Genomic DNA, 17428 nt, shown 5'->3' with positions numbered 1-17428 from the left:
AGGATCAGGGGTCTGCAATCCGCTTAGTTACCAACCTCTCTGGTTTTCTGTGGCTTAGCTTGTTTTTGTTTTTCCTCCTCGGTGACTCAATCATAACAGTTTTCCTCCATAAGCATTCAGCACACCTAGAGCATCGCTGGAGAAATCAGGTTTGCGATGTGAGCCAGGGCTGTTTTACTCTGTGTTTGGCAGTTCTGAGGGTGGGGGAAGCTACTTGGTCAAGGGTGCTTCTAAAGGTACTGTCACACTTAGCGATGTACCAGCGATCCCGACCAGCGATATGACGTGGTCAGGATCGCTGGTACATCACTAAATGGTCGCTAGTGAGCTGCCACACAGGCAGATCTCACCAGCGACATCGCTGGGGATGGGGATCGCTACTTACCTGTCACACCAGGCGATCCTGCGTCCTCCCACCCGGCTCCACGCGTCGCTCGTCGTCACAGCAGGAAGCGCCGCAGGAAGCTGACGACGAGAAACAGTCCTGAACATTCTCGCGCGATCAGCGATAACCAGTGGGGGAGCGGTCGTAGGTAAGTATCAGACATAGCGATATCGCTAGCAATATCGCTATAACGTCACTAGTTATAGCGATATTGCTAGCGATATCTCTTAGTGTGACATGCCCTTTAGAGTGTCGTTGTAGTGATGTACAGCCAGATCAGGACAGGAAAAAGAGAAGATTGGGGACAATGTTGAGTGTAGGGAGTCTGCAAGTGTATGAAGGATAATGACTTGTAGATTTCTGTATATAAAGTAGGTAGGAGTGTGCTAGGGTGGGAGAGTTAAAATCCGTTGGCACTCAATGAAGTTGAAGTTCTTCAACAAGAACATGAGAGAGAAGGTTCAGGTCCGAAGTGGTTCTGCTGCAAGGTTCCGCAAATACAAGTACCTCCGGGACCTTGCCTTTCTGAGGCCTGCGCTTGCTCAGAGAATGTAAGTATAGATTTTTTTTCTCTTTTAACGGTTTAATTTTTTTCCACACACAGCACCAGGAGCAGCACAACACAACCTTCCTTGTTTTTCTCTTTTCCACATAGAACCTGGTTCAGCACCACACAACCCGGATCATCCTCTGTTGAAGTAGCCCCTCATCAATCAGCCACTGCACAGATGCAGTCCGAGTCATCCACCAGCAATGGAGCAACCTTGCAGGCTTCACAGGCTGGGAAAGAGGCAGCCGGTCCATCAGGTTTTCCCTTCTCCCAGCCCTCGGCCTCTGCTTTTGCTGGGTCTTCTCATCAGCGGCTGAGGGCCTGGCAGAGGTCAGGCATGCCCGAGATTATGCAATTAAGCTCAGTCTTCCAGGATGGGATTAGGTTGATTGCTGACAGAGTGAAGAGTGGGTTCAAGGAAGTCAACAAACGCCTTGATGGTCTGGAAGCCAACCTTGAGAGAGCGGCATGAAATTTTTTTTCAGCAATTGAGCAGAGAGTGTCGGAAAACCTTAGGCTAGGTTCACATTGCGTTTAACCAGCCGTTCAACGCATAGCATTGACGGGCTGGTTAACGGTATAGCATAATGAGATCGTGTTATGCTATACCTGCTAGCACAGATGATTCATCTTTACACATGCGTCATGATGCGCCCGACAATGGAGTCCAATGGCAGCGTTAACGGACTGCGTTACACCACGTTATGCTGCGGTATAACACAGTCCATCTAACAGACTGCCTGAACACAATGTGACCCCAGCCATACGCCTCAACTCCAGCTGAACATCATGCAGGCTTGCCAGGTTGCTTACAGCCACTCATTACAGCAGCAGCAGCAGTCCCAGCAGCAGTCACAATCCTGCAATCAACAGGCCAGAGGATATTACCAGCAGCCAATCTACTTTCCAGCTCCCACAGCACCGAACTATCCGCCACCACCACCATCTCCAGTTCACCGAGCGACCACGCTGCCAAGTCCTTCAACCCTGCAGCCAGCATCATCCACCATGCTCCAGAGTCCAGCGCCCATGCAGCCAGCAGTATCAATGATGCTGCCCAGTCCACCACCCCTACCTACTACAGCACCCCTGCCCAGTCCAGCACCCTTGACCAGTCCAGCACTCCAGCCCATTCCAGTACCCCTGACCAGTCCTGCACTCCTGCAGCCAGCAGTATCCACTTTGTGGCCCAGTCCAGCACCATGCCAGATTACTGTTACAGAGCCCACCACTCCCACTTGGCCAAGAAAAGCGAGGTCCCAAAATAAAAAAATCTTGTCTCAGGACCAAACCCAGGAGCCAAAAAACTATGCCCACATTGAACCCACTACCTCCACCCTCACCTACCAATTTGTCACTACCTTCCCTTGTGTCTCTGTCTGTTCTGGCCAGTTTGTCTATCGATTCCCATGATTTCACTTTGTCATCTATCCCCAATGTCTCCACTGCCATCCCTGATCCAATCCTTCAATTTGTTGCCTCTTCCCCTGTAGACCCTTCCCCTGTAACCCATTCCTCATCAACTAACACCCAATCCTCACAGCTCCACACCCCCAAGGTCCTCCCCATCTCACCCTCACCTAAACCCTGAAGAAAAAATAAATCACCCCAACCTTAACCATTTTTTTTGTAAAAGTGTTGAAAATAAAAGTTGTATTTTGTTAGCACTATATCAATAGTGTCAATTTTTAGATTAATGGATGTGCACAAAATGTGCTATTTCGGTACCAGCAATCCAAATTCACACTCCATGGTTCTTCGTGCCCTTGACAGTCTGTAGTTGAACTTTTTTTGCGTGATTTAAGTTCCGACTTGAGTATGGTTTAATGAGGTTGGCACACATTTGGAACACCTCATCACCACCAACAACAAAAGGCATTATTGGTCCGTCAGTGTTGGGAAGAGATCATGGCAGTGGAAAATTAAAATCATTCCCATACAGGCGTTGGCCCATGTCAGAGTTTTTGAATGTCTACGAGTCATTTTCTAGTCCAAATGAGCCAATGTCATGACAACAAATCTACAATCGGCATCCTCAATAGCCATTAGAACAAAGGAAAAATAATTTTTATAATTGAAATACTCTGTTCCACTTCCAGCTAGTTTCATAATCCTATTGTGTTTGCCATCCACAGCTCCCACACAGTTAGAAAAATTACAAATTTCCTGGAATTTGGAAGCATTTTCAATCCAGCGTTCACTTGTTGGTTGAGCCAGGATTTCTTGCTGCAGAAAGCCAACTAAAGCATGACAAGTGTCTACAATAATCCCAGAAAGGGTGGACACTCCAATCCAGAATTGGAAATGTAACGATGACAATGTCTCTCTAGTAGCCAGGAATCTGCAGAAAAGAAAATGAAAAACAAAAATCGGTACACTGCTTAGGGTTAGGAGTAGGGATAGGGTTAGGGATAGGGTAGGGTTAAGGTTATTTGTGACAGGAGTTTCTTTTTCAACACTTCATAACTCAGGGTGACCAAGAAACATTCCTCAGCAGGATTTGCTCGATAGAACTGTGTGTACTGCCTGGCGATGGATCCTTGGACACGTAGCAGCAAGTCATGGAATCTCTGTTGTGACATCCTCGTGTAGTCAAAAAACTTCTCCGGGTTTTGCTGCAGCTCGGTGTACAAAGAGTGGTAGGCTCCATGGCTCTCTCAGAGTTCAAGGATGGGGTGTTGCCAATAGCGACGACGACATCTTCTCCATCTTTCTCTTCTTCTTTGTTCTTGACAAGCAAAAGCAAAGGCAGCAGCCAACTTCAGTTGTATATCCAGATCTTCTAGGAAGCTGTCCAGGTCAAGATCCATCTTGCAGCTAGATACAGCAGCCAAAGACGAGGATTTCCTCAGTGCAGTGTATCGATAGATATAGAAAGCCCATGAGACACGCCTACTGGGTGTCTGATGCCAAGGAAAAGCTACTGGACAACATTGGAAATTTCTAACTCATGCGCATAAAAATCACAAACTCATGCAAAAATGCATACACACGCATGTAAGCCCTGCATTCATTTGGCGTCATGCGGAAGATGATGCAGATAAAAAATGCTGCATAAAAATGTGATTGCATGCATTTTTTCATGAATTTGGGAATTCGGATGATACACTGCGGATTCAAATGAAAATGTGAAATTAGCCTAATACAACTATTTTTTACATAAAGCATATTTACAAAAATCTACAGTACCAGTACATTAGTGTAAGACCTAAGTCTCATATATGAATGTCTAAATAGTTCAATTTCAGCTTTGGGATTGAAAAACTCCCTTTAATATTTAAAGCATCACAGGTAAAATCAGACCTGTTCAGAATTAATAGTATTACCATTTTAAAATAAGAAAGTAGTTTCTTGAGCAGCAAATAATGGATTAATATTTAACAAATGGATAGCTCATTATCCTATCTATATATTACCGTAACTTTTTAGTACACAATGCACAGCCTATGTTTTGTACCCAACACTTTTGCACACTCTGCAGAATTTATCTAAATCTTCCTTAGGGCAGATATTTCAATTAGAAATTAAACTTGCTTTAAGAGGCAATCAGAAAAACAGTATGATGCCTGTTCAGATTAGAACTAAGGCAGGGAGTAAGAATTGCCTCAGAAAAGTTAATGCGAGGTTATATTGGGTTATTTGATTACTAAAATGTATATTCAGACACATAAATTTGTTCTAGCTTACAGAAATATTCACATTAAGCCAATTGTTACTTACATTTTAAGGAACTGCATTTAAAGTAGTTCCCTAATAAATGGATATTACTTTCTACTTAGAAGTGGGATCGATTAAAGTAAGACTAGCCATCTGGAGATCCTAAAACACGAACTGCTGAAAAAGTTAATGTTGAAGATAGAAAAGTGTCGGCGTACACGAGGCATCATAGCTTGCTTGCTGACCCATTTGCACTGCCTAAAGCAGCATAAAAAGCGTGATAATCACCACAGGTCAATGTAACAATTGTTGAACTTGGGCTGGTATGGAGAATCTTGTTTCCTTTTACATCATGAGGACAGTTTGTATCCTCAGTGTGAGTTACTTACCTGGGGACAAAAGTGTACCAGGATACACTTTCAAAAGAAAATCTGGTGGAGGTTGTGTAATGCTTTGTGTAGTGTTCTGTAAGGCTGGTGGTTTTAATTTTATGACTGGTGATACTATATACAATTTTTATTAGGCGTTACCAACATTTGAATATTCGCTTATATTTCTATTCTGTTTTTTTAGTTTAGTTTTTTTTAAAGAATTTATTCATCACCCCATTGGCTGTCTCTCTGCTACAAGTTGTTTCCAGGTCCCAAATCTACTTTGTAAATCCACAATAAAATTAATTGTTCTAAAATAGATAATTTAGAAATATGACATTTCTATACAGTTCTGTTGTTTGCATGTGTTTCGACTTTAGGAAGGGCATGATATGGTTTCAGGCTGGCCCATCAGAGTACTAGAGGATCAGTGGGCCCATGCGCTGACACAATACTGGATTCTAAAGGATCCAAAAGACCCATAAGAATACAACCCCATAAGTAGCTGACTTTGGAGAAAAGCTCATACTAGAAGGGTTTAGGTTTATTTACACAATATACAAAATAAGAGTTAAGCAAAAAGATTCACAAGGATCCTGACCCAGTGTACTGCTTGACAGCTGAAACCGAGCATCAAAAAGTATATATGACCTGTCGACATCCTGGGCGCCTGATCTGACCAGAACATCATGTAATGACATTGCAAGGCTTACTAATCAGAAGAGGCACTCAGGATGCTGGCAGGCAGTAGGAAATTCACAAGACTCTGGTCCAGCTGCCTTGGTGTAACAACGTGGCTGTTGTAGCAGGATTCTGTGAATCATTTTGCTCAACTTTATAAATAACAATTCGGGAACACAATTTTTGTTTAATTAGATCTGACGCTTGTATTTGACTAACTTTTGGCTTTTGAATCCAAAGCTGCCCCAAGTTTTTTCTCTATTGTAACTTCTTAAGCTACATGATGCCCTCCCTGACTCTAAAACCATACAAAATGTACATACAATGGAAAATAATGCAAAAAATAACCTGAATGTAATATTTATTTAAAGCCATTTTGCTCATATAAAGGATTTATTGTTACTATAAGTCTAATTGTGTGCAAGTAGTAAAGTTAAGTAGCAGTTAAGGTAAAGATTTACACCTATAGCTTTTCCTGGTAAATTCAATCTGTGGATAATCTCGCCTGATGCTTCATCAATAGTCAGCCATCATATGTGCAGTCCATCTACCCTAATACCTTTTGTAACACTGACACACAGTGACTGTGTTACGCTGGTGGGTGTGGACCTAGTGAGCCACGTCTGAGCTTACCCTGGAGGGGAGAAAATAGGTGTCTACCAGGTTTTCCCTGGAGCCTCTGGTGATGAGGATAGACTGAGCTGCTGGTAGACAACAAGTACCATTCCAGGGCAGTTCCCGAGTTTGCAGGAGCTAATCAGACGGTCAGAGGAGCGGGTACGTGGTACAGGAGAGCAAGACAGAGGTGTAGTCAGATGCTACAAGGTAATGGGAGGAAGCACAGGATCAGTAAGCATAGCCGAGGTCTTTGTGTCAACAAATGGCTTATATGGAATGTTTGTCTCACTGGGTTTGAGGTAAGATCTTGGAGGTCAATTCCTCTTCACCCAATGCTTCTCACAAGCTCTTCTTTCCTGCAGAAAACAAGGATACCTGGTGCATCCGGGTTCCTTGCCATGAAGTAAGCATATCATTTTAAGGTCAATATAGATGATCCAATTGTGTCTGTGAAAGTGCAACAACTCAATGACTCTCTTTATGTCTCTGTATTCTTCACAAAAAAGAAACTGAATAGCCCATTAGGGTTGCACCAAATAAATTGCCATTGTGAGGAAGACTGTTTTGAGCTATCGATGAACTGTCGCCATTCATTTGAATTATAGATTGGAAGTCCCAATTCCTCAATTAAGCCGTGCATGTTATGGCAGAACACAAAGCCACTGTCACTTCTAAAGTATTGCAAAAATTAGCTTTCTCTGGATTGAAAGTAAAGAAACAAGAGAGAAAGAAGGTGTTCTGCCTGTGTAATACCACAGAATGATCTACAGGATGGAGGGATGTATGTTGCTCACCTGGATGAGTTGTGTGTGGGACAACTCTGATGCAGGTATAGAACCAAATGATAGAAAGCTGCAGTTCAGGCCACTGCACTACACCCAGCGGGTGTAAAGGAGAATCAAGGTGTGGGAGAATAATTGTGGTGATGGTGATGTTCAGGCATTGCCAAGTAGGAAGGGTAGTTCAAGTGAAGAGGAGAAGCTTAATTTTAAAAAACTATATAAAACAACGCATTTCAGAGTTGCATCAACTTCTTCTTTAGGTATAAATCTATTTTTTTTCTTTTCATATAGACTTATACCTGAAGAAGTAGTTGATCAAACTTTGAAATGTGTTTTTTTTATAGTTTTTTTCAAATTAATCCAATCCTTTACACTTGGTACTCAAGTCTTCCTTGGCAGAGTCCAGACACCACAGCCACAATTTTTCTCACACACCTGGATCAAAAATAGGATATCTTTGCTCATTTTTCAAGCAAGTTTTTTATGTAGTCTTGATTCTAGGAGTTCTGAAGCTTTGATAGTCATGATGATCAAATCCTTTGCAAACTAAGATATCTTCAATTTCAAAATCTTCATCATTGCTCTCACTTTCTTCTTCAACATAATGCAGCTCTTGAAAAGAGGGTAGTTCAAGGAAAACTGACACTGGACTATAGCTGATGGTAGACTAGGATACTCTGTTTTATATTTATTTTTATTGGTATATCCTGAAGTTTTGACTTTACAAAAGTAACAGTCACTGGAATGATCTCTTGGTTCTCGCCAAACCGTAAGTATACCAAATGGCATCTTATCACGTGTTTGTGGTCCCTTCATCTACATCAGTAAACTCTCAACACACTGCTTGGACACTTTGTGAGGGGCCCAATACTTATGCTGATCACCATATTTTTCTTTGAAATATGAATAATATGCTTGTTTGACAAATTAGCTGATATTCGTTCTTTGACTGGGAATGATGAAACTGACACAGATATAACAAAATAAACAAGGGCTGTTTAGGCACTTAAAACAAGATATAGTAGAATCATAGAATCATAGAATCGCAGAGTTGGAAGGGACCTCCTGGGCCATCTGGTCCAACCCCCTGCTCAAAACAGGATTCGCTAAATCATCCCAGTCAGATGTCTGTCCAGCCTCTGTTTGAAGACTTCCATTGAAGGAGAACTCACCACTTCTCGTGGCAGCCTGTTCCACTCATTGATCACTCTAACTGTCAAAAAGTTTTTTCTAATATCTAATCTGTGTCTCCTCCCATTCAGTTTCATCCCATTGCTTCTAGTCTTTCCTTGTGCAAATGAGAATAAAGTTGATCCTTCTACAATGTGACAGCCCTTTAGATATTTGTAGACAGCTTTTAAGTCTCCTCTCAGTCTTCTCTTTTGCAAACTAAACATTCCCAAATCCTGCAACCTTTCCTCATAAGACAGGGTTTGCAGACCGGTCACCATTCTGGTCGCTCTTTTCTGAACTTGCTCCAGTTTGTTGATGTCTTTTTTAAAATGTGGTGCCCAAAACTGGACACAATATTCCAGATGAGGTCTGACCAAAGAGGAGTAGAGGGAAATAATGACTTCACGTGATCTAGACTGTATGCTTCTGTTAATGCATCCTAGAATTGCATTTGCCTTTTTTGCTGCTGCATCACACTGTTGACTCATATTCAGTCTGTGATCTATTAGTATACCCAAGTCTTTTTCACATGTGCTGTCACTTAGCCCTATTCCTCCCATTCTATATATGCTTTTTTCATTTTTATTGCCCAGATGTAGTACTTTGCATTTCTCCCTGTTAAAAAAACATTCTGTTAGTTGCTGCCCACTTTTCCAGTTTATTTAAATCTTTTTGAATCCTCTCTCTCTTCTCTAGTATTAGCTATCCCTCCTAGCTTTGTGTCATCAGCAAATTTAATCAGTTTACCCTCAATTCCTTCATCTAAATCGTTGATAAAGATGTTGAACAATACAGGGCCCAGGACAGAGCCCTGTGGTACCCCACTTGAGACATTCTTCCAACTGGATGTGCAGCCATTTACGACCACTCTTTGGGTCCGATCACTAAGCCAGTTATGAATCCACCTAACAGTTGCCTTGTCCATTCAATACTTAGTCATTTTTTCAATAAGGATTGTATGAGAGACTTTGTCAAATGCTTTGCTGAAGTCAAGATATACTATATCTACAGCATTTCCTTGATCCACCCAACCCAATCAATGATACCGTCATAGAAGGAAATTAAGTTAGTCTGACATGACTTATTAGTTGCAAACCCATGCTGACTCTGTTTGATCACTTCATTCTTATCCAGGTATTGACATACATGTTGTTTAATAATTTGTTCAAAGATCTTTCCTGGTATAGAAGTCAGACTCACCGGCCTATAGTTGCCTGGGTCCACCTTCTTCCCCTTTTTGAAGATAGGAACAACATTTGCTCTTCTCCAGTCTTCTGGCACTTCTCCTGTTCTCCAAGAATTTTCAAAGATTATGGAGAGGGGTTCAAAAATTTCTTCTGCTATCTCCTTCAGTACTCTGGGGTGTAATTCATCTGGACCTGGAGACTTGAATTCATTTAGGTTAGCTAAGTGTTTCCTCACTATCTTTCTGTTTATAGATATCCTGGATTCTTCTATTCCCTTAATAGGACAGTGAATAACAGTTGATGTTACATTTCCTTTCTGAGAGAAAACAGATGCAAAATAGGAATTTAAAAGTTCAGCCTTCTCAACATCCTGTCTTACCATTTCATCATTTTCATCCTGTAAAAATCCTATAGCATCTTTGACTTTTCATTTACTTTTGACATATCCCCAAAATCCTTTATTATTGCTTTTGACATCTCTTGCAAGCCTCAATTCATTTTCAGCTTTAGATAATCTGATTTGTGCCCTGCAGGTTCTGCAGACAGCATTATATTTTTCTTTAGATATGCCTCCCTCTTTCCATTTTATAAACATTTTTTTCTTCCTTTTTAGCATGTGCTTAAGTTCTGTATTCATCCATCTTGGTTTCCTTAAATGCTTCCTATTCTTCCCTCTTTTCGGAATTGTTAACAACTGTGCTTTGAGAATTTCATTTTTCAAGATTTCCCATCCTTCCTGGACATTTTTGTCTTTAAGGATATCCAGCCATTGGATCCCTCCAATTATCTTTATGAATCCGTTAAAATCTGCCTTTCTGAAATCTAACCTTGACGTCTGAGTCTTCACAGGTCTTCCACCTCTAGTTATCCAAAATTCTAAAATAGCATGGTCGCTACCTCCTAGGGTTCCAGCCACTTTTACCTCCTCAACCATTTCCTCCCTGTTTATAAGGATTAGATCCAAGGTAGCAGTTCCCCTTGTTTTCTCCCCTACCTTTTGGAAGATAAAGTTGTCAGCAAGAGAGGATAAGAATTTCCTTGACCTGTTAGTTTTGCCTGAGAGAGATTCCCAACAAATGTCTGGATAGTTGAAATCTCCCATGACAACTATGTCATATTTTTTGGAGAACTTGGCCATTTGATGCATAAAGAGTTCATCCATATCTTCAGCTTGCACAGGCGGCCTGTAGTAAATGCCTACAATGGTGTCCTTTCCATTGTTCTGTCCTTGTATTTTTACCCAAACAGTTTCCACAGAACTCCCAGTCTCTGAAGCTTCAATCTCTGTACAGATATACGCGTTTCTAACATACAATGCGACACCCCCTCCTAGTTTATCAAGTCTGTTTCTTGCAAATAAGTTGTATCCTTCTAGTCTTGTATTCCAATCATGTGTATTGTCCCACCAAGTTTCAGTGATTCCAATGACATCATATTTCTTTTCCTGTGTTAGTAGTTCCAATTCTCCTTGTTTGTTGCCCATGCTTTGTGCATTACTATAGAAACATTTTAGTTTGTGATTGGTTTCTCTTTCTCCAATATTTTTATTAATTAGATTCTTTCGTCTTTGTTCTTCCTTTCCACTTCTAATAGCAGAGTTCTCAATAGCATTTGTCAGGTGTATGGCTTTTTCTGGTCTTTTGCTTCCCTTCCCATGTTGTTCTAGTTTAAAGCTCTCCTTACAAGTGTAGCAAGGCGACATCCAAATACATGCTTTCCAGTCTTCGTAAGGTGCACGCCATCTCTAGCAAGTAGTCCATCGTATAAGTAGTTCACTCCGTGATCCAGAAATCCAAATTGTTGCTGACGGCACCATCGACGTAGCCAGTTGTTCACCTGCAGAATCTTATTCCACCTCCTTGTTCCATGGCCATCCACTGGGAGGATGGAAGAGAAGACCACCTGCGCTCCCAGTTCTTTCACTTTCTTGCCTAAGTCTTCAAAGTCTCTGCAGATGGTTTCCAGGTCGTTTCTTGCAGTGTCATTTGTCCCCACATGTAGTAGCAGGAATGGGTAGTCATCTGTAGGTCTGAAGAGTCCTGATATCCTGTCAGACACATCTTTAATTTTTGCACCTGGAAGACAGCATATTTCTCTTGAAGTTATATCCGGTCTGCAGATAGCGGCCTCTGTTCCTCTCAACAGGGAATCCCCCATGACCACCACTCTCCGTTTCTTCTTCACAACATTTTTCTTTCTCCATCCAGGAGGACTCTGAAGGCATACAAGGTTGCTGTTTGTTGGCAAAGTCTTATCCTGATGTATTACTTCATCGTTTTCCTGCGTGAGAGCCTGGTACTGGTTTCTGAGCAGTATGGGTGCTGACTGCCTCCTGATCCTCCTGCTTCTCTGGGTCACATGTCTCCATTCCTCTGTTTCTTCAGGTGCACTTCGAATTTCTTCTCTTTCTGTAACATGAAGAGATAATTCTGCTCTGTCCAAGAACTCTTCGCCTTCCTTAATGATCTTTAACGTAGCTAACCTCTCTTCGAGATTTTGCAACTTTTCCTCCAACAGGGACACAAGCTTGCATTTGTGGCATGTGAAGTTTGGCTTTTCCACTGGTAAATCTGTGAACATGTAGCAAGAAATGCAGCTCACCAAATGGCTCCTGGCCTCTTCCATCTTGAGATTTCTTAAAAACGATGAAAGATGAGCCAAAATTCGTGCGCGGTTTTTCCGATTTCTTCTTTTCAGCTGCAACGGCCAAAACCCAGTGATCGTTGAGCTCGCGGAGACTCTTCACTTATCCCAGAAGGCACTGGGAATATGCAAATGATCTCCTCAAGATTCTTCCCCTGGTTTTTAGTAGAGACAGACATGATCTCAAAGAAAGGAAATAAGTGTAAATAAAAAAAATAAATTCTGCTAGCCTTGTATACAGACTTTTGGAATATGTTTCAATATATAGAGCGGCATACAGCATCTTACTACATTATCTCACGTGAAACTGAATAGCCTAGATAAATATCAAGTTGTTGCCACTCACCAAGGTCGTCCTCCACCCCTCCTCACTCGAGGGAGGTTCCCTCTCTGCCATTAGAAGAGAAATAGTGCTACCCTCAATCCAGCCTAGAGTAAATGCATTAAGATAAGCTGTACAGTAGAGAAAAACCCTGAAGTGACAGACGAAAACTAAATGTAGTTTTAAAATCAGCATGCCTATTTTAGTCTAAAGCCCCCGTTACATACTGCGATATCGCTAGCAATATTGCTGTAAAGTCACCAATTTTGTGACGTTGCAGCGATATTGCTAGCGATATCGCTGCATGTGATACTTACCTCCGACCAGCTCCCCCGCTGGTTATCGCTGGTCACGCGAGAAGCTCCTGGACCATTCCTCGTCGGTCACTTCCTGCGGCGCTTCCTGCTGTGAAGACGAGCGACGCCTGGAGCCGGGCGGGAGGACGCAGGATCGCCGCGTCTGATAGGTAAGTAGCGATCCCCGTACACAGCGATGTCACTAGTGAGATCTGCCTGTGTGGCAGCTCACTAGCAACCACCTAGCGATGCACCAGCGATCCTGACCGCGTCATATCGCTGGTCGGGATCGCTGGTGCATCGCTAGGTGTAACGGTACCCTAAGTAAGCAGAAAAATCAAACTCAACAAAAGTGATGTTCAAAATCCCATAGCGGAACAAAGCAAAAAGTTAAGAAAAGTAATTAAAAAAAATTGTAAAAAGATTTTTTTTAAAAATCTGAAAATTTAAAAAAATAAATACAAATATGGTGAACTAGTAAATTTCTATTTTTATGCAAAAAAAAAAAAGAAAAAAGTAACAAAAAAGTACACATGGTTAGTATTGCCCCACTAGTTGACCCCTTCAGTGAACAGCAAAAAAAAGGCCAAAAAACTATGCTTTTTCACCATATTGCCGAACAAAAAGTGAAATAAAACGCAATCAAAAAGATGAATGTAAATAACAATGGTATCATTGAAAATGTCTAGTCCTGAAAAAACAATCCACCATACAGCTCGATCAGTGGAAAAATGAAAAAGTTATAGCTCTCAGAATAAAGCAATGCAAAAATAATTATTTTTTCTACAAAATCATTTTTACTGTGTAAAGGAGCCAAAACATAAAAAAATGATATAAATGTGTTATTGCTGTAATCGCACTGACCCGAAGAATACAGCTGCCTTATCAATTTTACCACACGCAAGATGGCATAAAAAAAACAATTCCTGAATTTCTGCTTTTTGCTCATTCTGCCTCCGAAAAGTCAAAATAGAAAGTGATCAAAAAACGTTATGTGATTGGAAATAGCACCATTAAAAACGTCAACTCGCCCCTAACAAAAAAAGCCCTTACATGACAGTTGACCAAAATATGGAAAAATTATTGCTCTCAAAATTTGGTAATATAAAAACTAGTCTTTGCAATAAAAAGCATTTTTTAGTGTATGACAGCTGCCAAATATAAAAAACTATATAAATCTGGTAAGGTTGTAGTCTCACCGACCCGAAGAATAAAGTTGTCTAATCACTTTTGCTGCACGAGTAAAAAATAAATAAAACTAATTTTTCACATGCTGTTGATTTTTTCATTCTGCCTCCAAAAGATCGCAGTACGCTTCAGCACATATTTATCCTGCGCCCTATGCTGAGCGCGTATGCCAGGGTTTCTGTGTAAATCTCTGAAATACGTGATTGTGACAGAACACCTGGCTGAAGATACCCTATAATGAGGCAGATGGAAGCACTGTAGACACTGTCTGACCTGTGATCCGGCGGTGTCCATCTTTTTAGGTGTGTATAAAAGAGCGGTCTGCTACAGTTTTATGCACCTCTGAAAAGAAGGACACTGCTGAACAGGGGTCAGACGACATCAACAGTAACTCTGTTGCCTCATTATAGTAAATGAATCCCTCGGGGGTTTCATCTGAATTACGTCACTCATAGATATAGATGGAAACCCAGATGTAAGTGCTCAGTGTAGAGCGCTGGATAATTTCTTCTAGCACTCAGGGGCTCTGTATATGGAATCTGCAAACTATTCTAGGAAAATCTGCACTTCATCCCTCCCAAGTCTTGCCGTACAGGCAAACAGTACTGTACTGCCACATATGGGGTATTTTTTCCATTCAGTTGTGAGTCAAATTTTGATGCCATTTTAACCCATTTGTCCTTTTGAAAATGTATAATCTAGGGCTAAAACTAAATTTTTGTAATAAAAATGTAAATTATTTTTTCTTCACTGTCCAATGGTGTCAAATTCTGTAACACATCTGTGGTGTCAATATTATTATTATTACTATTATTAATTTATATAGTACCACTGTATCCATGGGGTTACATACAAATTACAGGTATCACTTACAGTAAACAAACTAACAATAACAGACTGATACAGAGGGGGGAAGACCCTGCCCTTGCCGGCTTACATTCTACAGGATGGTGGAGAAGGAGACAGTAGTTTGTTGGGTTGCAGCAGCTCCAGTGTTGGTGAGGCAGTAGCTCCGGTAGTGGTGAGGAGGCAGCAGTCTCATTGCAGGCTGTAGACTTTCTTGAAGAGGTGGGTTTTCTGGTTCCGTCTGAAGGATCCGAATGTGGTTGATAGTTGGACATGTTGGGGCACAGAATTCCACAGGATGGGGGATATTCAGGAGAAGTCTTGGAGGCGATTAGGTGAGGATTGAATAAGTGTGGAGGAGAGAAGGAGGTCTTGGGATGACCGGAGATTACGTGAGGGAAGATATCGGGAGATTATTTCAGAGATATATGGAGGAGACAGGTTATGGATGGCTTTGTAGGTCAGTATTAGTAATTTGAATTGTCAATATTATTACTATACCCTTATAATAATTCATCAAGAGGTGTAGTTTGTAAAATGAGGTCACATATGAGGAGTTCTGCTGTTCTAGGACCTCAGGGGCTCACCCAACAGGTCATGGCACCCGCAAGCCATAACAGTAAAATCTGCAGTATGATATGGCGCTCTTTCCCTTTTGTGCTTTGCACTGTGCTTGAAAAGTATTTCATGCTTACATGTAGGGTATTGGCGTACTCAGGAGAAATTTATATAACAAACAAACTACATTTTTCCAATTAGCCCTTAAAAAAAATAAAAACTTGGGGCTAAAACAACAGTTTAGTGGTAAAAATGTGGTTAGTCCTTCTTCACCACCTAATAGTATAAAATTCTGTGAGGCACATGTGGTGTTAATAAGGTCACTGCACCCCTAGATGAATTCATTGGTTATTGTAGTTTATTACACCTTCTCAAATAAATGAATAACCCCAAATCCAAATCCAAATGAATGGAAATATTAAAATACTTTATTAAGTTCTCTTGTTAAAAAACAAAGAAAAAAGGAAAAAAACAGCAACAATAGACATATATAATACCATAACCATTTGGCGATACATAGTGGACATTGGGCAAAAATCTATACAGTTTGATGGCATATAATCCTCATAAGGCAAAACATAAAGTGCAATGACAGTGAACAGATAAATCTGAATTAAAGTGCATAGTATGTAAACAAGATTATATATACCAGTAATAAAGTGCCCAGTAACTCTCCAACTCCAACGTACGTTTCGCTTGATGTGGCTTTCTCATGTGATGTGATGTGATGTTGTATTATATATGTCTATTGTTGCTGTTTTTTTCCTTTTTTCTTTGTTTTTTAACAAGAGAACTTAATAAAGTATTTTAATATTTCCATTCATTTGGATTTGGGGTTATTCATTTACTGGTATATATAATCTTGTCATACTATGCACTTTAATTCAGATTTATCTGTTCACTGTCATTGCACTTTATGTTTTGCCTTATGAGGATTATATGCCATCAAACTGTATAGATTTTTGCCCAATGTCCACTATGTAACGCCAAATGTTTATGGTATTATATATGTCTATTGTTGCTGGTTTTTTCCTTTTTTCTTTGTTTTTTAACAAGAGAACTTAATAAAGTATTTTAATATTTCCATTCATTTGGATTTGTATTTGGGGTTATTCATTTATTTGAGAAGGTGTAATAAGTTGTATTATGAATATCCCCTCATGATATAGATTATCGGGTGGGTGATCTCACTAAGTTGTTGGTTATTGTAGTTTGTAAAATGAGGTCAAATTTGGAGGATTACTGCTGTTCTGGCACTTCAGGGGCTCTGCCAATGTGATATGGCACCTTCAAACCATTCCAGGAAATTCTGAACTCCAATTTGGTGCTTCTTCCCTTCTGAGCTTTGCACTGTGCTTCAAAAGTAGTTTTGACTACATATGGGGTATTGGTATACTCAGGAAAAAAAATATTTTTTTATTTTCACAATTCAACACTGTAAAATACTGTGAAGCACCTGGTGGTTCAAGATACTCACCATAGATAAATTCCTTGAGGGGTATAGTTTCCAAAATGAGGTCACTTGTAGGGGTTTTCCACTGTTGAGGCACGTTAGGGGCCCTCCAAACCCGACATGACACCAGAACACAATTCCATCAAAGTATCTTTTCCAAAATGTCACTCCTTCCTTTTTGAGCCCTAACGTCCGACCAAACAGTATTATTCCTCCACATATGGGGTATTAGTGTATTCAGTTGAAATTGCACAACAATTTGTATAGTGTGATTTTTCCTGTTACCCTTGTGAAAAAAAAAATGGGGCTAAAATAACTTTTTTGTGGGAAAAATATTATTTTGTTATTTTCAAAGCTCAACGTTATAAAATTCTATGAAGCATCTGGGGTTCAAGGTGCTCATCACACATCTAGATACATTCCTGAGGGGTCTAGTTTCCAAAATGGGGTCACTTATGGGGGATTTCTACTGTTTAGGCACATCAAGGGCTATCCAAGCGCAACATTTCATCCGCTAATCATTCCAGCCAATTACTGTATCTGTTCAAAAAGTCAAACTGCGCGCATTCCCTACTTCTAGATTAATCATAACCAAGAAAATAGAAATGAAACCTTCTTATATGCATCTCTTCTTACTCCTGACGTTTCTTCTTCCCAAGGCTCTGCCTGATGCATTAGATTTTGCTGGCAGTGACCATCAAGATGTTGTGTGCAGCTA

This window comes from Dendrobates tinctorius, unplaced genomic scaffold, assembly GCF_039654945.1.
Source record: "Dendrobates tinctorius isolate UK_male_01 unplaced genomic scaffold, ASM3965494v1 ptg000060l, whole genome shotgun sequence".
NCBI lineage: Eukaryota > Metazoa > Chordata > Amphibia > Anura > Dendrobatidae > Dendrobates > Dendrobates tinctorius.
The sequence above is the reverse complement of the archived record's forward strand: the minus strand, read 5'-3'. Positions refer to the sequence as shown.